This window comes from Gallus gallus, chromosome 8, assembly GCF_016699485.2.
Source record: "Gallus gallus isolate bGalGal1 chromosome 8, bGalGal1.mat.broiler.GRCg7b, whole genome shotgun sequence".
NCBI classification, from domain to species: Eukaryota; Metazoa; Chordata; class Aves; order Galliformes; family Phasianidae; genus Gallus; species Gallus gallus.
In genome coordinates, this window is record NC_052539.1 from 19511862 (window position 1) to 19537215 (window position 25354).

General features: G+C 43.3%; 1 protein-coding gene across 31 annotated transcripts in view; it reads left to right on the top strand.

Annotated features, from left to right (window-relative positions):
• Positions 1-25354, top strand: part of PTPRF (protein tyrosine phosphatase, receptor type F) — a 342426-nt gene that overhangs the window by 12660 nt on the left and 304412 nt on the right. Inside the window, exon 1 of one of the 31 annotated variants that reach the window (XM_046944813.1) lies at positions 239-11040. The exons of the other annotated variants lie outside the window; for them this stretch is intronic. The gene's annotated coding sequence lies outside the window, so the exon portion shown is untranslated. Of the gene's footprint in view, positions 1-238; positions 11041-25354 lie in introns of those variants that run through there. 31 annotated transcript variants of the gene reach the window in all.

Genomic DNA, 25354 nt, shown 5'->3' on the forward strand with positions numbered 1-25354 from the left:
ATGAAAATGAACTGCTTGTCTGTGAAAAGAGTCAAGTGTGAAAGGATAGGATAGTTTCACTAAATGAATTTGATAGTCTGAATAAGTGTGGCGAGGCAGAGAGGAAAATCTGGAAAGGTCAGGACTGAGCATGTGACTCCAGATGAGGCGGTGGAAAGACATGAAAGGAATTGAGTGGAAATGCCTCGGTTTACTTTTTTTTTTTTTTTTTTTTTGCTTGAAGTGATTTATTTATTTTGGTGGAAGGTGGTCATAAAAAGAGAACTTTAGAAGCTTGCTGCGGAGAAGTGGGAATCTGACTCCTTTGGGATCTCGTACCTTTTTCATTCAGCTTTTGTGTGGTTTCAAATAGCTGGAGGATCAAAGCCCCGCAGAGCTCCTTGCTGCGTGCGCTGCCCCGTCAGTAGGAGTGCCCTACAGTGCGTGCTGGGCTCACTTCAGCAGCTTTTTGTCCCATGTACACCTTTCCTTATTATTGCAGGCTTGTTTTCAGTGATCAATGCGACTTCCAGATTTTAACTGAAATAATTCATGAAATGTGTTGTATTTCCCTGATTCGGCATAAAAGGATAGCGCAGGGAGCGTGGTAGCTGCCTTCAGTGTAGGTAAATGTGAGATGAATTGGACTGGAGGCAGGAGACAGTCTGAACTTCTCATAGAAAGTGAAGGGCTCCAGAGTGGCTGTCACCTCTCCGGGTGGGATCTTGATACTGATAGATGAGACCATGAAGCCACCAGGTCTGTGCTTAGCAGCCATCAAAGAGAGCTCATCAAATCTTATGAAATGCTATGAAGAGAGTGAGGAACAAAATACAGACCACTTTTGTGCCGTGTCTAAATCCGTGGTTTGTCCACGCTTGAAATACTGTTCCTTCCCTTTCTTTCATCTCAGAAGAACACACAATCGCTGGAAGATGGTAAACTTATGGGGCTGCTGAGAGAGCTTAAGGGACTGCTCAATAGACAAACCACGCCAGACTGAAGGTCTGTACTCCCAGTGGTGCTGTGGAGGTGCTCGGGGAAGTGCAGATGTGCTTGTCTTACTGCTTTTCTCTAGCTGTTTGCTTACAGGCTTCAGTAGAGACAGTGTGGCTAGCAGGACATACCGTGTGACCCACTGCATCCGTTTTCACATTCACGTCCTGTGCTTCGCCCTGAACTCTGTGAACTTTGTGTCCCCACTTTGCTTAACATCAGGCATGCCCTCTGCAGTAAGGCCTTATCCGTGGAGCTTACTTTCTCGAGCAAGAGCAATGAATAGATAAGCTGCAGTTGGCTGAAGCTGAAAGCAGAAACGAGTAGTTGCTGCTTTCCCATTCCTTTTCCCAGCTGCTGCGGCTTACCTTATGCTATTTTGGTGTTGCACCGTTTCACTGAAGCAGCAGAAAAATAACTTACAGGGGGATGGGAAGAGCTGAATAGCTTTCTGTGGATTAAAGCAGTTCGTAGGTGCAGCGAATGCCCATGGGGACGGGATTGCACCGCAAGCGGAGGGAGTGAGTTGTTCTTGTTTTGCCCCTAGCACACCATTAGGCAGCTTAGATGTCTTGGAGCACAGCCCACCTGTCTCCCAGCTGTGGTCATCACCTGCTAACACTGACCTCAGCAATTGTTACAGCAACTTGTGGAAGGCTCTAGCTCGGGAAAACAAGAGAAAGCTATCATTCTGTGCTTTGCGGTGAGTTTTTAGCGGACTTCAGTAGAACATAAATGGTGCCTAAATATAGCTGTATGCCAGCATCAGGTAAATGGCAGCAGCACCCAGGCAGACACGGGCAGTCCCTCGTGCAGAGGTGGTACCTCCCTTACACAAACAGCTTGCTGCTAATGTCGGTGTGGAGCTCCATCCTGGCGTGGTAGGAACTGTGGGAGCGATGCATCATTGTCAGCTGTGGTTAATCTCAGCACGTCTTGGAGTGAGGAGGGCGTCCACATGTGCAGAGAGTTAGAAATCACTGACTCCATTTTGTGTTGAGAGAAGGGTTAGATGTGTTGAGAAAAGAAAGGTGGCATGAATTCCTGGAGCTGAATTCCTTCATTAGGCTTTGTGGGTGAGGGCACTTAGATGTTCCTTGTCCTGGGCACTGGGAAAGCTGCTTCTGCTGCTTCTGTGGAAGTTGTGTTGTTTGTTTTATCGGACTGAGTGCTTTTGTAAAGGAAATGTTGATAAAAAAATCTTCAGACATAATCAGTGTGTGCAAAAGCGCAATGTTTGCAAATGTGCCAATTTGCTGACAAAACAGATCATGTCTTGGGTCTCCTTTTGACATCAGACCCCTGTAAGGCTATGGGAGACTGTGGTCTGTGGTGCTTTTGTCTTATTGGATCAGAAGCAAAAAACACCTCTTCATAAAATGCGATCTGCTTTTAGTTGAAAGGAGTTACTTATGAATGTTATAGGCATGTATGAGAAATAGCATGAGAAGATAAAGAGTTGTTTCAATTCTTGTAAGAGAACTAATGCTCGAGATTGATGGAAAAAAAAAATCCATGCTTTCTTTTGAAAACATATTACAATATTAATGATTTCCAACTATCCTGTAAAGACCTCCATCTGTCTGGGATCTTTCTACCTTACATCTTTCAAAAGAGATTTGCTCTGCTGCTTCTGTCTGTGCCTCAAAGTAACTTTCCTTTCATGGACAGGCCAGTAAAATGTCACATAGAGGGTTTTTCTGTTTTCATTTCCATGCAGGCAGGTCAGTAGTGCTTCATTCAGAACTAGAAAATGTCTCTTTTTTTGAGGCTGTGTCAGTCGATGCATCTGCGGCCTACTTTTTGATGCCGGTGTGGCGTTTGGGTCCTCACAAACTTTCAATTTTCTTGTTCGAAAAGCTTTACAATTCATTCTTAAAACAGTGCTAATTCAGTGTATCTAACTAGCTGAGGATCATTAGTAGCTTCTCTATTCGCTAGCTGCATGCAGTAGGTCTCCTTCTGGAGTGGTGTTGTCAAATAATTCACTTATTTTCCTCAACTTCTGTTTTTTTTTTTCTGGCTGCCTAGCTTTTCAAATCATCACTAAGATGTTGTTTGAAATACTGATCTTACTACTCCTCTGAAGATTACTTCCATTAACGTGTAGTTCATGGACGGGAATGTTTTATTCTGGGAGAAACGTACGTAACTTTCATGATGGATTTTGCAAATGTCGGTGTGAATATTGGCATGACTGGGGGGCAGAGGATGACTGTAGAAAAATGGAATGTTTTGTTTAGCTCTTGGAATCCGCGGATATCAAGGTAGGTAAAGCAGTTACACAAATGTGTGTCTCAAGTGGTGGGGAATGAACATCATCTGCTTGCTCACTTTTTAATTGTTCTGGTTACGGTCACAAAAGCTTTGTGAAATTTAAACTACTCAGTGAGGAGGATGGGTCATACTGTGACTTCTGACAACTGTTAAAAGCTTTTTCTGCTCCCTAAACTTCTCTCACAGCCTGTGTATCGTGTTTGCAAAGGTGTTGAGAAATAACAATGCTAATTTTATGACAAAGCTATGATTTGCTTAGCGAAAATAGCATACAATAGTGGCTGTTCTGAAAGTGCCTGCATCCACTTCAGGACTGGATAATTGAGATGAGCTCAACTTTGGGAGGTGTTGGACTCTCTTTAGAGGTAGAAGTATCCTAGGGGGCAGCTTGTCCCCATACTTTTAGATAAAGGTGATTCAGTCCCACTGTTGGAAGGGCTTTTACAAGAGTATTAATCTCTGTAGAGGAGGCTAGCCCACTAGCAAGCCCACGCTGACAAATCTGGCTGTAGAATGGTCTCTGCAAGAGAGACTGCTGTCTTCCCGTAGTTATAGTTCGTAATAGACTCAGACTTCGAAGTATTACATTTTTGCCTTGGATGTGGCCTGGAGCTGGGGGTGTGCTTAGGCATCAGTTATGGGTCTTTAACTTCATTTCTACCTGGCTGGTGTGTTGATGCCTCTCTGTGTCTGGGTAACTGGCTCGTGATGAGTAATTTGCAATACAGCCATTTCTTATACCTCGCCTGATAGCCGTTTTTATTTTATTCCTTGGTAGAATGCCAGAAATAACAATTAAATCTGAACCTTTACCTGTGTCTTGTTGAGGGCAAATTTGAACTGATTTCTGATGAGACCTTTGTTCCTTTTAGGATCCCAGTGGTGTTTTGGATGCTCTCCAAACCTGTTTAACGGTCTTCAGTCCCTTTTGTCCTGGGGTGCATGAAAGAAACTGGCTTTGTCTTCATCTTGTCGTCAGTTTGCCCCGTGGTAGTTGTCAGACTGTACTGCAAGGAGTCAGTGTGTCTGCATTGTCCTTGGCTCCCAAAGGACATGGCTAAACGTGTTCCTCCATTTGAGCTGGTGGGACGTGATTTAGGTCATGTTGCGTCTCTGAAGCATTGTGCTCAAGGTTACCCCATGTAGATCATAGCTTCTAGCGGTGATCGCCTCAGCTGGAAGCCAAGGAGAGGCCCACAGCCTCTGGCTGGGACTGAGCCTTTCCTCCAGGTTAGGGGTTGTCCCAGGACTCTCCTTAGGGCCAGGGCTGTGTCTTAGAGCGCTTTGGGCTACACACCTCATAGCTTGGGTTACCAGTTGTGTCCTCATGCCCTGGTTCTCCATCAGGCTCTCCCCTTTCCCAAGCTGGTTGAGCTGCTGTGTTCATTCGCAAGTTTTGCAGCTGCGTGTTCTCACCTGTACTGCTATGGCCAAAGACTACTTGTAGTTACGAATAATTTGCTGCAGAGAATACTGCGGGAACTGAAATGCTGCCTGGCTGCGTGCTTCATTTTTGCCTGGAAAACAGCATTTGACTCATTCACAGCATGATGCAAAATATTTATAGTGCTTCAAATGCCTGCGAATACGTGTTGCAAACAATACAAGCAAAGTCTTAAGCCACAAAGAGCAGTTTAATGTATCTGAAACTGCTCCCTAGGTAACTTTTTTGATATTATCGATACAGAAGACTGACGAGGGATGATTCAATCGATGTTAGAAATTCTTAAAGTAATACAAATATCATTTGATATACCTTCAAACTGGTCAAAATACTTCAATTGGAACAGAAGTTCTTCAGATCTCAAAACTCCGGTAGTACCTAGTAAGTAAATAATAAAATGGTATTTGAATTGTATTTGGGAGCTTTACATAAGGAATTGAGAGGTGCCAGGAAAGGTGGACAATAATAATCTGTGACTGGGGAGACTTTATATGAAGAAACGCTGTACTGTTTTGCATCAGAAAAAGCAAATCAGGAGGGAACTAATTCTAGAACATAGTAAATTGTTTAGGAAATCTGGGTCAGGAGTCTGTTCTTGTGTTGTGAGATAGAAAAGAAATGGGAAACAATTGAAAATTGGTCAGTTCAAGGTTGGCGAAAGGAAACTCCTTTTTACGATGTGTGCAGGATCACCTGAGGAGGTGTTTGCATGGGAGGTCAGTTCAGGGCATCAGCTTTTAAAATTCAGCAGAGAGTTGCATGTTTATGAGTACTGGGAGATGAAAAAGCATTTAAGTCAAATACAGATTCTTTTTATTATTACTTCAAGCAGTTCCTAAATCTTAAAAGACCGGGACAGTGCTTATGCTGAACGAAGGTAGCGTTCTCTGTTGGGAGCTCTAGGTTTTCCCCCAAAGTTCTCACGTCTCTGTAAGGGATTGGTGGTGTTGGGTGGGCTTCCAGACTGGTTGTGCCTTGCTTGCAGCTCCCTCTGTGACATCTTGGGCACCTCTGAGATCAGCAAGGCACACTTCTAAAATGCTGTGCAAGGAAAATACAGAGGGCACGGCTTTTTTTTTTTTTTGTTAGGAAACTGGCAGATTGTGAAGGCTGGATTTTTTTCCATCTGCAGGTATAAATTGAATGGATTTTAACATTTAGATTAATGCTGGTATCTGATGTGATTTCTGCTGAGTCAGTGCAAAAATTTTTATTGACTTCTGTGGACAATAGGTCAGGTCCCTTAAAATCAATCCTGTATCCTGTATTAACTACTGTATCATAAGGTCTGTCTACCCTTGCTTGATGGGTTTGACTATTTAAGGAAAGTATTTTAGATGGTAAGCAAGAATCTTGTATACTGCTAATCTGGGAGGAATTACCCAATTAACACGTTCCCAAAAGCCTGCCCAAATGTCTCACCCAGCCAGCTGTATTTTTAGCAGTCTTTGCCTCTAAAGCAGGTCACGTAGGTTCTTTTTAGCTACAATTTACTACTGAAATCTGTGTTGTTTTGGGAACGCTTCATTCATTTCTCAGAACTGGGGCAATTGCTGAAGATCATCTCAGAGGGGAAAAAAACGGTTTTTAAACCTTGAGGCATAACCTTGGGAAATGTGATGGTGAGAACACAATGTGCCAGGCAGAGCTGCGATTTGTAAGGGTTGCGATCACCCTTACAAAAACTATCAAAGCAAGTGATGATTGAACAGAAAGGACAGGAGAAAACACAGGACTTGAAATACGTGTGGTTGGTACATCGTTACGTTCATCTTGAAAACCCATGAGTCAGATAATTAGTATCCTTAGTCTACAAATGACAAAATGGAGTTGCACTTCTCTTTGGAGCTGCTGTGAGAATGTTTGGGTGAAAAAAAATATACAGATGTGTTTGAGCAAAATCTTTTTTTAAAGATTGCAGGGCAGCAGATTGGTCTTTTGATAGGCACGTGGGTAGGAGAAAATACACTTTTCTTTAGAAGTTTGGTCTGGTCCATGGTTCAAAATGATGCAATTAGAACAAATCTCTCTAAACAAATGCTCAGTGAAAACTGGAATATTTCTGGCAGAGCTGTCTTGATTATTTTCATTTGTCTTCTGTTGTGCAGAAGCAACCTGAAAACATTGTTTTATTTGAGAAGACCACCAGATGCACCCTTAGTGCCCAACTGAAGGCAGCAAAGTGTTGTGGTTCCCTTGTGTTCTGTTAGCATTCAGTAAATATCATCCAGCAAAATTATGTAATCTGGTATTAGTATTTATCTCTTTAGAGTTCTAAAATCCCAGTTTCTAAATATGCCTGAAATGTTGCTCTCTGAATAATGTATGCTAATGAGATGATCATTAATGTGGATAGACAAAGCTGGTTCCACACAGGCTGGCTCGTCCAGCACTGCGGATAGGAACGGGAATCCAGAGTGAACTCAGCAGCTGAAATAGTTTGGGTTTCATTTGCAGCCCGAGTTTTGTTTTAAAAACTTGACTGAACTTGTTACGCTACAGCAACGAAAGCAAAACAGAGTTCTTGCCCTGTAAAGTTCACACCTATTTTTGAACAGTTCTTTGGCAGTCATGTCTATTGATACGTATTAGCACTTGAGCTGTGCAGAAAACAATAAGGATTTTGAATGGCGAGGGCAGTGCCTTGACATGGCAGGAGGAGGAGGAGGGTTTGCAGCCTGTTGGCCCCAGAGGTGGGTGAACTTCAAAGCCAGATACCTGCTGGGCTGTGTGCTCCTGCCAGGCTGTGCCACTTCGCTGTTCCTAGAGCTGGAAATGTGTCGCACTGAGAAGCAACAATTAATTTTAAAAAAAAAGGGGGAAAAAAGCCCTTGAATTTCAATGCAGTGAACGCATTACAGTGTTTCTTGTTGTTGCTGCTCACGTGCTCCATAAACAAGAGCAGGCTTACTTCCTTGTGAGTCAACGTGCCTGTTACAGAATTTGTTGTGCTTGGAGAAAAACAAATATTTACTTCATCCTTTGCTGAGAAAGTCACGACCTTCAGCCAGTTTGAAGGCTGCCTGGCTCTGCTGCCTGGCCCCAGTGCAGGATGGCCATGCCCTGGTTGTGTGTGCGCTGTGCTGCCCGTGGGAGCTCCTGTGGGACAGCGCTCAATGCATTTTCAGCTTTCTGCTGCTAATCTCGTTTGTGTGAGCGAACTCTTCTTAAATGGTCATTTAAGTCTCTCTCCTGGGCCTGGTTGTAATACTGGGGCTTTGGAAAGGTTGTTAGAAGGCAGCTTTCAGATACTGATGCCTATTTTTTCCTTTTAAATGCGTCCGCCTACTAGCATACCCTATTCTGAATAAGGCCCGTCTCCTCCCAGTTCCATTTGCATCCATCTTAATACTGCAGGCTTCTGTGATTTTTCTATATTGTTTGCTACACAAAGTGGGCATGTTTTACTCTTGTTTCTCTCCTGCTTGATGTGGTGTTTCTTTTTTTTGCATGTGTAGCCAAGGTTTCATTAATGTTTCTTGTTACCAAATCACACTGCAAGCCTTGTAAGAATTTCTTGGCTTCTCGGTTTGTCACTCCCACTGAATTTTTCTTTCAGATTATTTTCCTGTCGGATGTCTTCGCTGCACTTTCCCAAGGAGAATCTTATTTTTAATTGCCTGTTTTTCAACTTTCTCTGTCCTCGCTGGGGCTTGCATCTCCTAAATTTAGTATCATCCACGGATTTCAAGAACACACACTTTATTTCTGCATCATTAGCTAGGATTTTAAAGAAAGAAAATAGAGAAGAAGGCTTCCCGCGTCCTTGATAGATGCATCCAAAGACTTGGTATATGATTTTCAGTTTGCTTTGTTTATTTCCTTGTGCAGTGTTCAGGCCCCGTTGAAAGCAGTTTAAATAATTTTGGTAGAGTGTCATTTGATATAGTCAAATGGCTTTCTCACATACAAGTATTTTATCTACTGTGTTCTTGTTATCAACCAACTGAAACTCTCTAAATAAAAGTGTTTGACTTCATTGGTCTCTGTGTGTGCTTTGTAAGCCCCTTTTCCTGTACTGCTTTTGGTTGGAAGAAGATAATCATCTTCCATATGTCTTAAGGTTTTACTAAGGCTGCAGAAACCAAACTGTTCCTTTTTAGGAGAAGTACAATTTGCTGATAGGAGAGGAAAACATATGGAAATTGTTATGTGAACTTGAGGTCCAAGTGTGTCTTTAATCTATAAATAGATCCCTAGTATTCCATGTCTTAAAATAATTATTGTCTGTATTTACCGAGCTTGTTTGCTCGTATCTCTTTACCAGCTCACCTCCTTGGAATATATTATATTATGGAGTGGTGCTGATATGTCTGCCTGAGGCTCTTACCTGCCCTTATTAATGCTCATTTGCAGTGGCTATCAATTTGCACTGCACTGAGGTGATACAGATAGAATTGTGGGACTGCCATAGCATGTGTGTTTGCAGGAGTACTGCTGAGAATCACTGTCTGTTGTAGATTTGATTTCTGCATGTTTGAATGCATGTGTTTCTCACTGTAGATGTCTCAAATTTGTTTTCTCTGTATTGCCTTTCATACTTGTTGCAGCTAAGTGTATACGTATAAAAATGTTTTATAAGTCTGCAATTACATTCTAATTGTTCAGCCTTTCCTTTATTTCCCCCTTGAGCTTTTAAAACGTGGTCAGCGTAGCAGGCTACTTGACTTTTTAATCCTTCCTCCTTCATCATTTGCTGATGGTGCAGCCTGTCCTTGCAGTGGCACGAACTGTTAGCTCCCTCCATGTCCATGCGGTGCTCCTTTCTCCCTGCCAGCTGCATCTGATGCCGCAATTCTGGTGTGGGTCCTCCTCTTGTCCAGGTTGGAAGCTCAAATCTTGGCCATCGTGTCTGTGTAGGCCCCATTGGTCATTTTGAGCTTCTTGCATGCCTGCCTTGGAGAGAGTCTGGAGTTCCTCGCATTTGGGGTTATTTTGTAGTTTCACGAGGTTGTTCTACACTGCTAATCCTTTCTTCCACCTGACCTTACTCTGCTCTGAATTGCCACGCAGCTTTGTGCTGGTAGGAAGCCACTCCGGGATGGTTTACCTCCTCGGCAGCTCTGTGATAGGTCTATTAAGAGATGCACTTCATGGCCTGATGCTGCCCAATTTCATTATTTTAGTTAATGAGCAGGAAGCCAATCTAGCAGAGCCCCTGCTGAGTGTGATGTCTGCTCCTCGCACACCATGTGTGGTCCAGAGGTGTTCTGCCACCTCCATCACCCCATCCTGAGACCTGCGATACATCCCAGAGCTCTCTCGCCTTCTTTCCCCTCCCTACTACTCCTGCCCCCCACTTCTAGTCTTAAATCCGTCCTTTAAACACACCAAATTTCTTCTGAGCATTCAATTTCTATTCCTCTGTAGTTGGGCAAAACTGCTGTAGCCTTTTTCTTTTGTCGAGATTTTCCTTTTGCTCGAATTTCCTTTGATAGTTAAAAAAAAAAAAATGCTGTATTCTCTTATTCATAAAATAATCCATTGCAAATCTCATTTGTATCATCTCTCTTGGTTCTGCTTCTTTCTGAGTTATTACTGCTCATTGAATACGTTGGAATTATTTTTCTTCTGCTTGTTTTTTTTTTCTTCCAGGTGGAAACTGATTTTTTGTCCTTTTTTTCATCCATAATACATACGCTCCCAGTCTCTAATGGTAGCTCTCAGTTTTGTAGACTGTCTCTGAAAATGTAATTGCGAGGTTTATTCCCATCTTTATATTAAATAAGATACTTAATACGGCCAGACAAATTCTAATCCCTGTGGCAATGTACTAAACGCATTTGTCGGCATGTAGCAAATGACTGTTCTAGTCCGTCAGCCATTCTTCAATGCACATGGTGGGCTTGCTACTCACAGCTACATGTGCTCAGAGCACTGTTCTCCCTATCAGTGTGTTTCGGGACCAGGAGCACTTGGAGGCCGATCTCCACTTCTGCATCAAAACAAGCCTAAAGAGTCAACATCTTTTTCTGTTTCTTTTTTTTTCGTGTGTGTGTGTGTGAAATTGTAAGTGCCTGGCTTTGTAGCTGAAAGAGCACCAAAACCCCAATGTGTTTGGTCTGTTGTGGCCCCAAGGACAGCCCCTGGGCTTCCTGCCTGCCCTCGCGCTGAAAGGAACGTGAGCACCGTGCAGTTCAAGTTATCATCTTCAGGCAGCGGATGGGTTTTTTTTCTTGGAAGGAGCACAACCACCCAGTTATGGAAATATGAAAACAACATAAGAAAGCTTTGGGACAAACGGGACGAGGCTGCGTTGCTCCTTCCTTGTGAGGGTGCTTAAGCTGTGATGCCACCGAGCCGCTGTGTGGCAGGGAAGCTTGGAAGCTGAACGCCTTTCAGGAGTAAGTGAAAATCACTGCGTTTCTGTTAAATTAGGGGGAAAGAAAAAAGAATGTACCTCGTACTGCTTTTTAATTGTATGGAAAATTATGCCTTGTGTTAAGGCCTGAAAATTTGATATTAAATTATTCTTTGGAGCGCTGTATTTCTGCTTCCAGTATTTAAAAGTAATCAAACTGCTGAACGTGGGAAAGTGTTTTGTGTACCACCTGGATTTAGAATTAGTAGGAATGTTAAATCAGCTGTAACTCATTCTACATCTGCAGACAAAATCGTATTGCCAGAGTTTATTTAGTGAATTCCATTCACGGCCTCGTTCATACACTGTTAGCTAACTGAAAGATTTATTTTTCTTATGCAACTCGGAGTGTTCGTCTTCTGCTGTATCTGAATATAAATTTCCTGAAAGACGAGTCTGTTTTAATGTATGGTGGATAGATCTTTGGTTTAAACCTGATGGATTTAAATGTACAAGTAAATTCGGATAATCCTTTTCCATTTCATGCGAACACTTTATAAGACAAATCTCTGAAATAGCCACTGCTGTAGACTTCTGGGCTCAGTTTCCATCCAAATGCAACTGGAACAGGTCAAAAGAAAATTTCAGTAAGAAAGGGAAATTATGGCTCGTGGTGGATGTAAAGCTTACAGTGAAAAGTGTGTGTGCATATATATACGTGCAGACAACACAATTTACGTGGATACTTAAATCATGTAACTTTTTTAGAGTGTGAAGTCTAGATTTAGAAGCAAATTAAGGCTTGCTAGTATCGAGCAATCAATAAGAAACAGCGTTTCTCCAGGAAAATGGCTTGAAAGCACAAAAGTAGACAAAATAGGCTATTTGAATCATGGGAGGGAAAGTCATTCTGCTTTTCTGCCTTATTGTTTTTAAGAACCCAATCATATATATAATGTTGAAGTATGTGGTATAAATTATTACTGGACATATTTTTGGTAGGAAAAGTCTGGTCGAAAGATGAAGAATGGATTTGGTGTTGCACTTTAAATTGAGATAAGTTTCACAGTTTGTCATGATTGAAAATGTATTCTCCTTCACTTGCTTTGTAGTTAATCATTGCATTTCAGCTGTCATGTAGGAAGGATCTACTCTTGTAATCATTTTGCCAGTTTACAGTAGGTAATGTGTGCATGATGTGAAGCCCAGGTACTAAGGGTGACTTAGATGTGGCATAGAGGTTTGTGTTGTGAGGCCATGTTGGCAGGGATGGTTCTGGAATGGAAGAGCATTTTATACTACCTGCAAACATACAGCTCTGTGCTAGAATGTGGGTAAGTCTAACGTATGCATGTGGGTATCTTAGCAAGAAAGGAATCAACGCTCCGAACTGATGTTTTACTGTGAGGTTGCACGATGGATGCTGTTGGGGAAGCTCACAAAAACAAATTGCTTGGATATTTTGTCTTGGCTTTAATTGACCCTGAACTACAGTGGCTGCTTAGGTGCCTTCTTGCAGCCTCAGCCCCTAATGTTAAGCTGTGCAGTTCATTGGGTTTGAAATGTGGTGGGATTTTTGTACTTGTTAATGCACAGCTTGTGTTTTTGAGAGTTCACTTTTCACCTGCATGCCACCGTGAAAAACCTCTTCCCTCCTCCCCTGCCAGGCCCCAACCTTGCGTCTGTAACAGAAAGGAAAAGCCTGACCCTTAAGGGCAGGCATGGCTCAGCTGCACCTTAGTTTTCTTCTTTATATCCCTTGCCAGCTTTATGACTTTAGAGATTTGGTGACTAGGAATTCTCAGGGAGGGTAAATGAGTAAATCTTGTTTTCTTTTTCTAAGCTGGGGGGAAAATATATACATATATCGATATATATATATATGTTTTGAGTATTTTTCCAGTCCAGTGAATCGGAAGGATTAACTTTGCACTCTAATAAATAAAACAGCCTAGCAGATTTTGTCCAAATGTTTCTTCACCAGACTTAAATCCTAATCCTGGACTAAAATCTCATAGGCTTGTGGTAAAATTGTTCCAGACTAAAACTTGGCAAAGTAAAAAATCTCTGAAAGCAGGGTTCACAATGGAAATGCTGATGCAAGCATAACTAGAGCATTGCAAATGCGACGCCATAAGAACAGCTTTGCATATTGCTCATGAATAGCTCAGAGGTAAAAGGATTAACACTTCTTAATACTGCTTTGAATCTGCTTGACTTTTTTGCTTGCTGGACTCAACACAGATATTCTGCAGTGTACATAGCTTCGTATATTGGCCTTTTACTCAGATCCTTTTCTCCCCCATCCCCCAGCTTGAGCGTGTTTTATTGCTGCAAACAGAGGCCTTTGTTACCTCGAATTTCCCGCATCACCTCCCTAGGTTTGTCAGCGGACAGAAATGAATACCTGCAGTAACAGTTGGAGCTCAGCCTGTAGCTGCTCCATTTGCGGGGTGAGGGAACGCACGTGGTGTGTGGGGAGGAGGAGCCGTGGGGCTGCTCTCCTCCGGTACTGCGGTACCACAGGTTACGTCCCATTAAAAACTCCCTGAAGCAGAGTGCCTCCTTCTTGGTTGGCATTGCTGAACCTATGCACAGCCTTTGGGTCTCCTTGGTTGCAGCTGAAGCACTGGGAAGCGAGCGCGTGTGTGCTTGTTGGTGGGTTTCTGGGCTTCCCTTGAAGATTTTCACCCTGTAAAACTTGCTGCTGCCATCTCAGACTGTTACAAACACTGTTCCCGTGAAGTAAGAGCAAAGAACATCTTGTTGATCCTCTAAAGCAGTTCAGGGTCGTGTGTGTATGGACACCAACACACACACACACACGTAGCTATATAAATATCCCATTGCCGTTGCCATAGTCACTCGCTGGACTTTATACCAGCACCTGTGCAGGGAGGTGTCAGGGAGATGTATTTTAAATACGAGCTGAAATGCATCCAGCAGCAGATCAGATGGGTTTTAAAGGCCCCTTTCCTCCACCAAAGCTTCAGCTAATTTGCTTTCGCACAAAAGGGAACAAACTTGAATTTCTTCAGTGTTTAAGCAAACAATATTTCATAAAAAAAGGTAATGTGTATGATTAAAGACAAAATACTTGGGCTCTGGCTGGTGGTTATTTGCAGCAGGCGCACGGCCTTCAGGCAGTAATGGTAGGAAAAGTGAGTGTGTGGTTACTGTCAGTCTGCTTGACAACTGGTATCAATAGAAATTCCCTTGGCAAGAAAATAGAGAGAGGTCTTCTACAAACCCAAGTATTATTTTCTTTGACTTCTTTTTGCTTTGAATATTTTTTTTTTTCTTAAACCAAGATAAGTATGTATGCAGATCAAAGTCATCTGAATTGCATACAGGAAAAAAAAAAAAGTGGTCATTATTGCTGTAATTCACATCGGTGGTACACCTTGCTGCTTCAGAACTCACGGCCTTGGCCGTGTATTACTGTGGGCGTGAGATATTTTGATGTTAATGCATGTGTGTGTGCCACGGTACGTGCTGTGTGGGGCTGTGTGTAAGCACTGAGGACACTCCGGTAGCCTCTAATTTCTTTGGCTTTGAAAATTACCAAATAAAAGAATAAGCAAGAAATGTACGTAGTTAAAATTCACAGTGGAAGGGAAGATCCTTGGGGAAGATGCGCGTTGGTCTTGGATGGTTATTAAAGTTTCTGGTTAGTGCTTTTAATATAACTTCTGAGGCAGCTTTTATCGAAAGATCTCGGAGCACATTAGGGACGAGTTCAGACTTAAACCTCCCTGTGGTGAGTGGGGCAAGTACCTTCAAGAAACTGATGTCCAGAGATGCCTGCCATGTTTGCCTGCGCTTATTTGGAAAGCTGGGTCTTGTTTATGCCTGAAATTAATGCAGATTAAGGCAGGGTGTAAGCACAGTAGTTGTTTCTGATTAATTAAATGTGCAGATTCTTTTTTTTTTTTTCTCCTGGAACAAGAGCATCTTGTTTCTGGTTAGCATATCCTCTTTGAAATAGCACTCATTACTGAAAGCTACCCACTCGTGGCTTTAATAAAGAGCTATTGTGTGAGCTGGATGGTCCTTGCTGCCGCAGCTGGGGGAGCGGCGTGGGCTCTTGGCCTTGCCCTGTCCCCGGGTGGGCTGGCACCCCACAGCCTGGCTGGTCCCACAGCTGGCGGTGAGGCTGAGCTGAGTGCCGTCCCACGGGCCCCATGCTGCTGCCTTGTCTCTGAGGTTGGTGTCCTGTGGTGGCTGCATGGGCTGGGGGTGTTGCCATCTGCAGAAGGGGAGCAGAGGCAAGGAGCAGTGCCAGGGCTGTGAGAGGTTTCGTCTCTACTGCTGATAACTGCAGCTGAGAGGCTTTTCCTTCTGTGGCTGCAGAAACTTTTGCTGATTGCTAACAGCTGTAAGTTGCTATGTGAGCAAACTCTTAAATGCTAAAGGGCTCCATTTCGGATGTTGCGAGGGAGAGAATTTCTGTATTTTGTGGTTGCTGTAGCAAAACCCTTCTGCAATCTATACTTCAGCCTTCTCTCTGAGAACTGAGGAGACTTTCCAACACTGTGTCTGTGTCATCATAGAAACTCTGAATCACTTAAGTTGGAAGAGACGTTAAAGCCCGCCCAGTCCCAACCCCCTGCTGTGGGCCCAGTGCCTCCCACCAGCTCAGGCTGCCCAGAGCCCCATCCAGCCCAACCTTGGGCACCTTCAGGGATGGGGCACCCACAGCTCTCTGGGCAGCCGTGGCCGGGCCTCACTGCCCACTGAGAAAAGAGTTTTTTCCTAACGTCTAATCTGAATTTCTCTTCTAGTTTAAAGCCATTCCTCCTTATTCTGTCGCTGTCAGACCATGTAAAAAGTTTATTTCCCTCCTGTTTATAAGCTCCTTTCAAGTACTGAAAGGCCACGATGAGGTCTCCTTAGAGCCTTCTCTTCTCTAGTCTGAAGGGCTCCTCAAGCCTAACTCACTTAGCCTGTCTTCATTGGAGAGGTGCTCCAGCCCTCTGCTGATCATCATCGTTCCCCTGAATGCTTGGGTGGGTTAGTGAAGTCTTCTAAACCAAGAGCTAGCATTATAGTTCATTAGGGAATTACTTTTCTTGTCTTTCAAACAGGTTTATGTAAAGGATTAGTAAGGTTCTGAGCGAGGTTTTGCAGCCTCCTGATGACTGCACATAAGGATGTGCCATGGAACACACCATGTGTGTCTCTGCCTGCCTGCGTGGAGTGCAAATGTGGTAGTGTATGTCCAGGTTCCTAGGGCAGCCCCTGTTGCTGTGATACCTAAGAGACTTTAATTCTTGGTAGGTTTGTACCCTTAGGAAATTTCTGGGGAAACAGGACAGTAAAAAACCATTCCATACGTTTCCATGCACAGAATGGGGGATCTGGAAGATGGAATATCTCCAGAGGTGATCTCAGCCTGGTACTATGTATGGTAGTTTGCCTCTTGCTACGGAACAAGGTGGCACGCTGATGGAGATGCATCTGTTCTGTATTTATTTTGCTTTATTTGGAAAAAGTTTGATTTGGAATGTGGGGCATGGCTGATCTGCAGAGGAGCACGCTGGTTTGAAGGAGCATACGTAAGCACTCTCCAAACTGGAAATAAGAAAGGTGGAGCAGCGAAACATTTGAATGCCTAAAGGTAATAAAACACTTGAAGGTGAATTGAAAGTACCCAATGGATTAGCACTTTCAAGTTCCTGGAACCCTTGGGGTGACAACTCAAATCCATTTCTGGCCAAAGAGCCATGAGAGCTGTAGAAGTGCAGGGAAGAAATGCGAGGCGAGTGGTTGGGGGGGGTCCCACTGCTCTCTGCTCGCGTGCCTGGTGCTCCCCAGAGCGCTGCAGTGCTGTGAGATGGTTTGTTTCTGTGCCCTCCTACCTGTGTAACAGGGAGGGTAAAACTGATGCGATGTGTTCTAACGTTGAAAATTTTACGAAGGCATTCTGTAAGTGTAAAGTGATTCATAATTCATCAGGGATAAGTGAATATCTTGCTTCTCCTCTGAAGTGGGCTTTGCTTGCTCGTGCTGTGGTCTGTTTGCTTGTAGTCTTTAATGCTTGTTTGATCACTCTGGCAGTTTGCAAGAGTACCCTTATAATACAGGAAAAAGGCCAGTTTGGGGAGACTTTGTGTAAGTAAGATATTATGACTGAAAGATACCTCATAGCTCTTTGTCTTCACAAAATCCTGCAAAAATGCTTCCGAGGGTGCCTGCATGCCATGTCAGTGGCAGCTGTTGTGCAGATGGAGACAGCCCACCTGCACTGACCAGTGTGGGGTGGGAGCAGCTCCCATCCCATCCTGTCTTGCTGGTGGTGGGGCACCACAGAAGCAGCCCAGTGGGTTCCCAATGTGTTTCCCGCCGCAAAAACAAACTGACTTTATGGGCTGTTGAAGCGGAGGTACAGTTTAGATGTTTGTTGTTTTTTCCTCTGCAGTCTTCATTGCTGTGGGCTAGTCTATTTAATTGAATTCCCGCTGCCACACATTGCTTAACAGTATCTATAGGATGTGTTACTAATTGCATGTTTTTGCTGCGGTAGTGAGCATAACTGAAAGCAAAAGTTTTCATTGTAATGGAATATGGCTTCTCCTGTGGAATGTTTTTCTTGCTGACCTCACATTTTTAAGGAGTGTGGTGGAGCCGGTTTGGTACCTGGGAGAAGCCGGCAGCCCCAGTGCTTAGGCATCTCCAGTGCTGTAATGTTGTATTCACAGAAGGCCTCAGGTACACAGGAGATGGATCTACAGAGCTGATTTTGCAGAGGTGAGATGCTAAAGGGGCTCTGGAGACATTGCGTTTGCAGAGCAGGTGCTTCTATTCTACATGTCAACTGGAGATAATTGGGGAATGCACGTCCCGTAAAGTAAAATGTCCTGGGTTTGGGGGTCTTCTGGCACTGAAGTGAAGGAGCCCATACAAACTGACAAGGAAGGATAGTTTGGATTGGAAAGGTTAAATCTTGATTTTCCGTTTTATTTCTTTTTAAATGAGTGCCTCTTTTTCAACAGGTGCTTTGTTGGCACGGGCTTAAAAATCAGTAAGGTCAGAGCTGCAGTGAACTTCAGAGGATGGCTTTCGCTATCTTCCTCTGCCAAGTCGCAGCAAAAGAGCACAGTCCCTCCCTGCCTTTCATCCTGCTGACTCGCAGAGCAGAGCCGTGCTCACTGACGGGGTATGTCATGTGGGCTGTGGTTGCTGGGAGATGAGATCTGAGCGATACCTTGAGCGTGGCGAGCAATGTGGGGATAGTCTCACGGTGTTGTGACCGATAGCAGAGGATCAGATAGTGATTGCTAAACTGAATCACAAGTGAAAGTCAGCTAAGCCCGCTTATGTGCTCAAAAAAAAAAAAAATTGAAGTGGAAGGGAAAGATTGATCCTATTCCTCTCCACTGCTCTTTGCATCCCACTTTCTTCTCTAGAACCTCTATAGACTTCTTGAGGCTGTGAGCCAAGCTGTGTCAAGGTGATAAGTAACTCCAAGGTAGGGATTAGTCCAGGTTAGACTGGAGTTCAGGGGAAGAGCTTTCAGTATTTCTGCCTCCGGTTACCCAGTGAATTCTTGCTGGTGTTGTTTGTGCAGATTCAGCTATGTTCTGTTCTCACTGCCATAGCATCTGTCTTCCCTTTCTTGGAAGGTAGGTACCCCCTTGCCCTGCCAGGCCTTTAGCATACCTGTTTATACATGTATGAATGATGCAGGTGTACGTGTGGGTGTGAACTGTTCTGATAAGCCTAGGGAGAGCCATTGTGTTGTGCTTGGCTGATGGTGACTTTCCCTTTTCTACAAAAGGACCTCACTGTATTAATCTTTCCACGTTGTAGCACCTGTTGTCTGCCAGGTAGGTCTTAAGTATTGTGTTCAGAGAAGATTATCGCTGTGCTGGCTATAGAAGGAGGAGGAGACTGGAAAATTTCTGCTGTTTTTTTTAAGAGGAGTAAAGGGGAATCTACTAACATAGTCGAAAAGGTCAAGAACAGCACTTTGGGAATCCTCTGGGATGTATCATTAATCCCTACATTTGAGATTTCATATTAGAGATAGATTTTGGTGTAGAACTCACGCTGGAGACGTGCAGTTCGATGTTATATCACTCGAATCGATGCAGGCAGTTCATCACTGCTATCTAAAAAGCCACTATGTTGACACATGACAGCGTTGTTATATCAACATGAATTGTTCTGACAGGCTGTAGGAGTTGTGTATGTTTTTAAGGTATGTATCCCTGGACTGGACCGCTGGATGACGTAGCAGAAATTCTGCTCTTATGAAGTCCTCAACCTGCTCGTTGTTGTTTTCACGTGCACAGTAATTCCTTAAGTTCTTTGAGATGCTCACTGTGTGGAGTAGGTTAAAGCAAAACGTGGAGTGTTAACAGAAGTCTGGAGTGTTGTTTGTGTGGAAATTGCTGCTACTGTAATATATTTCGAAGCTGTTCTTAAAAAAAAAAAGTCAAGAGCAAACAGCAGAAAACATGTATTGCTACCATGGATTTATCCAACCTGAGACAACTCTCCAGCAAGCTTTGCTTGATCTAAGGCTGTTTATACAAACTGAATATTTCTGTAGCTCTGTCATCTCTCGAGTTATAGGCAGTACAAATTAAAAGTTACTTTCGGCGTTGTTCCAACATTAAACTCAGCTGGTGACTTACTGGAGAGCAGTGAGAAGTAAAAGGGCTGACTTGCCCAGAGCATCCTCTCTCTGACAGTATGGCCTGTGTTCATCCCCGAGAGCAGTCCTGGCTTCTGAAGTACTGTAGTAGCAGACATGTGTTGCCTATGCAGTGATGAGGAAAACAAGGGTAATGTGTGCTGCAGGGTGTTTCCTATGCATCTGCCCGGTTTTATTTTTATACGATATATTTATACACATGTGCTATCTTCTCAGTTTAGCTCTAATGCCCTCTAATTCTGGGTATGCAGTGAAAATCAATGTGGAGGGAAGAACAAGGACCTTGGAGGCTTTGTAGGATATAAGAAATCCCCAAATTTTCAAATGTTATGCGTGGTTAAATGAATTAGTGCTCCCTATAACAGTGGTCCCGCTGATAAGTTGAGAATAAAACTCTGGCTTGAGAACTGTAGCAAAACACAGGGAGACTCAAGCTGGCTGATTGCAGGCTTTAAATATCCAGAATGATTCATCCTGCTTTTTTGTTGTCCAAACCTGTAGTTAAAAATTACTGTATACTTTAAGTAAATTGAAGAAGGGTTACCACAGAAATGTGAGAATAAACTTGAATGACAAAACATCAAATTATTTTCAATTCTTCCTTTATAAGACTGCTCTTAGAGCCAAAGAATGATTATTAGTGACCCACAGTGCTATCCAGAAGGAGTTTGTAATTTTCAGTTGAGTCAACAGAGAGGATTTAGCAGCTGTGTATTATGAGGAGAGTGGGCGACAGGCAAATTGTGAGAATTGGTGGAATGTGGCTCGGATAGCTACTTGTTGGATGAAGGCTGGAGTGCACAGGACAGTTGAAAAAGACTGCTGGCAAATTAGGATGTAGCTGTTAAGTAGACTACAAAGAGAAGTGTCAGCATCGTGAGTCTGGGCACTTGTTTCCTGTTCGTACCCAGGACTGGCGATGAGCTTAGCCTTTGTGTCATCTTCCTCTGTGCAAGGCTTGCACTGTCCTTCAGCCTTTGCTTGCTGAAAGTGGAGAACAGATGGGAGAAACAATAGCCTTTTGTATCTGTCTGAGAAAAGATAAGAGAATTAGGTCTCTCAGCCCTAAAAGTAATCTGGCCATACGGTTACGTCATCTGTGGCATTCACACTAGTAGTAAGGCCCAGGTGCCTTCAGTGTTAGGCACAGACAAGTCCATGGGGTGTGTGGTTGAGGGTGTAAAACATGCCGGTTTCAGTGCAGTTGAAGATAACACTTTTCTCTGCACAAACTGTCTGGGATAGGGGAATTCGTATCCCCCTGATTGCAGGCAAGATAGGAACTGGCAGACAGTATGGACGATAGATGCTCTCTTAAATGGAATTACTCGTGCAGTGTGACATCTCTTGATCTCCCAGAAGCTTGGGGAGAGGAAGGGATGAGTGGAAGTGTGGGGCTAGTTGTGTTTTGGTCTCTGGAAGAGCATAGTTTCCGAGGAAGGAAAGGATTATGCAAAGTAAGAGGATGAGAGAAGCAGTCCTCCAGCCTGGTACCGTCCCTGTGGGGGGCACACAGCAGGCTCTTAATGTGCCCTAGTATAAAGTTCTCCCCTTAGCCACTTCAGCTGTAGCAGGAGTTGAGCCTGGGCATTAGTTCTGGCTCTCAGGGAAGAGAATTAGTTTTAATTCACCACCTGTTTGCTTTGATAGAGATCTCAGCTGCAGGTTGAAGCAGTTGGGTGGGTCTGGGTTGCTCAAATGGGCTGTTGTCACTTCTCTGCTTCCTCAAGCAAGGAGAGGATTTCACAGAGCTCCTGTCTTGTCTTCAGTGATTCTTTTTTTCCTATCTCCCCCGCAAATGAAACAGTTCATGTTTTGCAGCACGTCATACGATATCCATATACGTGAGAGTGTTGCTGCATTGTATGTGAAACCTAGTTTGAGATATCTTCTGTCTTCCTGGGGATGGGGCAGCTGGGATGAGGAAGCTCCAGCAGGCCAGCACTGTGGCACATTGGGCTGTGCTACTGTTTGCACTGTATGCAGCCTAAGCAGATGTCTGAGAGCTGTTTGGCCTTGTTTCTGGGTGTCTTATGAATGGGGAATGAGAATAAATTATTTCTTCATTTGTCATAAGAGAGAAATTGAGTAGAGAGTCAACAGTTTCTGAGAAATCCATTGATGGAAAAACGGCCCTCACCCTCTCTGGCCTGGGGCTCCTATACAGGGAGACCTCTGGCTGCAGGAATTGTGTCTTCCTGCTCTTCGTGAATGACTGTGTTGTGCAGCGGGAGATAATGTGGGGAGCCCTCAGTCCTGTTCTTAAACAGGGCACCTATTTGCTTTACATTCCAAGTGTTCTGGTGAACATTAACTTGTTTGCTGCTTTCTGAGCTTGCACACGTGGTCAGGGTGCAGGAATTGAATAACCCTTGAAGAATGAACTCCTTTGTTGCCCACCGAGGCATAGCTGTAGCATTGTTTTCAGCACTGGCAGGGCCGTGAGTAATAGTGTTGCAGCTGCTTCACTGAGCTCTGGGCTTGAGGATACCTTAGTCCCTTTGGACTTTGCAAAATCATTCACAGGAGGAAAAAGATGAAATGCATTTGTAAGCAAGGCTTGATTATTTGTTTTTGTAAGTGAGGAAAACAGTTGTACTGTGGAAGAAATAAAGCACTTAGACTTCGCTTTGTAAAAATTTGATGGGTTGTAGCAAGGTGCCAGCGTCTTTTCAGAATAAATTTTCAAATTGTGGACACGGCTTTCCTCTCACCCTATCTTTTACATCTGGTGTTGCTAGTTTGGGCAGCACTCTGTCTCCATTGATCAAGGAGACTGCCCATGCCTAGGCAGCATTTAGCCCTGCTCCATCCTCAAAGCCCCACAAGGAGTAGGCTGCTTTTTGCTTTGACTCAAAGCATTTACCTTGCAGCATTCCGCTTTAATGTTTTAGTGGCACTGACTACCTTTTAAAGAAGTTTTTGCATTGCTCTCAACTCAGTCTGCCAAGAACTTTTGTCCAGTAGAGTTTAAGCTACTTTTTTGGTGTAATTTAGACATAATTATCTCACCGAGATTGTATCTGAGAGCAAGACCGTATTCATCAACTACTCCTTTCAAAAGTATTTTCTGAAGTGGGTTCTTCACTGCTTTGTCAGACCCAGTTTTAGATGATGCGAGTGATAAGTCTTCAGTGTCTTTGCACAGCAGTCCTCTGATAATCTGTGTGGCCAGCAGTGATAAAAAAAAAAGAAATAAAATAAAACAACTTTAGGAATTATTGTGAAATGCATAGAAATTAAAGCATAATTGCATCGTTGTCTAAATCGGTGTCTCAGCCTGGAATAGTAGGCCACTTTTTCATCCTTTGTCTAAGAAAGAATTTAGTAGAAGAGGAAAAACTCAGAGAAAAGCAGCAAGAATGACCACCTGTCTTCCAGGTTGTCAGTGGAGAACCGGGGATAGGGAAGTTCTGTGTTAAGTTTGCAAACACCTGAAAGGAATAGAGAAGGGTAAAGAGTTGGGGACATTTGTATACCCGTAACGCAAGGACTGAAGGCCACCAGCAAGCTTAAGATGGAATGCTTAATCTTGTGTAGTTCAGGCTGTGAAAGGCATTTCTGCAGGAAGTCTTTGGTTCCTGAAGTTTAGTGAAGTCCAAAATGTAATTTAACAGACTTATGAGGGAGAAAAAAATATTGCAGTCCCACAGAAACAAGTTCTGACAGGGAATTAACGCAGGCCTGCCAGTTGCTGAGTGATAGAGTGAAAGGGTTAACAACTGTAGGTTTTCCATGTTCCCCTACCCACCTGGGTCTGTGGCCTTGTTTGACAGTTTTCAGGCATGCGCATCTTAGTACAGGCATTTCATCTATGTAATGGAACATCGGTGATTTTTTTCTTTTTTTAATGAAATAAGTTACTTGTAAGCACGTGTGCTTTGTGTGCATGTCGTAAGTGATGCCCTCGTTTCTCTCACCTGGGCATTGTAGATTTTGACTGTTGTGGCTACTTAATGCAGAGAAGAGGTATGTAATTCAGTGGGACGTGTTGGTTTAGATACAGTGGGTTCAGAAACAGTCTGCTCCTGATGAGTTTTTTGATTATTAGACTCCAATTTGACTATTAGACTCCAAAAATAGAGTCTAATAAGCTACTTTTCTTTCACAGATGAGGCTATATGTGTATAACATGTAAAAATATGGTTTTGCAAAGCAACCTGTCAGGTGTAAATTCTTACTGTTCGTCTGCATGCTGTTTTTTCCTATTATTTTTTCAAGGTATCACTTGGTGTGTTTGTTTTGGTATTTCTTTGGTGGCATTGCTTCTGCGTATCCTTATTTTAGCCACCTCAAAAAGCCTGGTATGAAACGAGACCACCAGAAGTGTATTATCTTTTTTCCTGCTGTTAGTTAAAATGGAACTGTTTGAACAAGACTTGAAGGCTACAATGTGAATACCAGTGTTTTTTAATGTGGAACATTTGACTTCTGTAATTGTTGTTGCATCACACCATCATCACAGCATTGAATTTGGGAGAGGGATGCTACTAGTCATTTGCAGAGCATTGTCCAATCATCTTTGTCAAAGAATGGATTTACTGTTGATTTCAGGCTCCTTGGTTGAGAATTGTATCTTAACTCGCTTTGCCTTTCTTCTTCCCCAGAGGATTTAGTATTATGCTGCAAATTTCTTCAGGACAGCTATTTTTAAAGAACGTCAGGGTTGAGAATTCGAGCACTGAGAATTTAGACATGAGGATCATCTGTTTAATTCAGATGGCCTTGATTTCTGTGAAAGAAGAGTGCTACCTGGAAGGTGCACTTAGATTGTGTCAGGGAATGTCCAGAAAAAAGCTGGACTTTCTATTTTGGAACGTACTCAATATCTTTAATGCTTGCCTTTTGAAATTTGGCTGTAGTTTTTATAGCTTTTGCGTGTAATTCAAGTAATAAAGCTCAGAAGTCTTTGATTTACACGGAAAGCAAGTTTTGGGGAGAAGCACTACAAGTAAGTTTATGAAATCCTATGCAGATTATCATCAGGGTTGAACCAACAGCAGTGATTTACCTGTTGAACAAAGAGTAGCTAATAGCAGTAGTAGATTCTTATCCTTAATTCACAAGCTTCAAGGTGCGAAGGGGTTGTTAGATGCCTTTTCTGATTCTTCTGTGTATTGCAAAGCAGTATCTTTCATCTAGACCAAGGTGGTAGCTCCGATTCTGTTAATGTGTGGCTTCCTGAATGACATCTACTCAAGGTGGAGGCATCAAGAGGAGGAAAATCTTGTTCTATTAGTTACTCCACTACTAAGAGCATTAGAAAGGCAAACCCTGTTTGGCCATTCTCAGTCTAGCTGGCTTCAGCTTCCAGCAGTCACTTCTGCTTAGCTTTCGAAGCTGAAAAAGCTCATTGCAGCCCACTGGTGCCCATCTCCTCCCTGGCACAGTGCAGTCGAGTCGCCTTTGATAAACCACAAGTGCTGCCCTTCCTGCTGCTTCACAATTTACGTCTGCGTTTTAAGGTCTCTCTGTGAGTTTCTAGTCCAAATAGCACATGTTCTCCTGGTATTTTTGTAATGTTAATGTTTTAATCAGCACATCAAGCGATAGTAAATCATGTTCCACTTTCACCAGTGGGATTCTCAGCTGTTTGCCAAGCAGCTGGGGAACAGTGAGATTCATCAATCAGGGATTATTATTTTTTTTTTTTGGGGGGGAGGGGGGTAAATATGTGTATTGAAAGAAAACATTT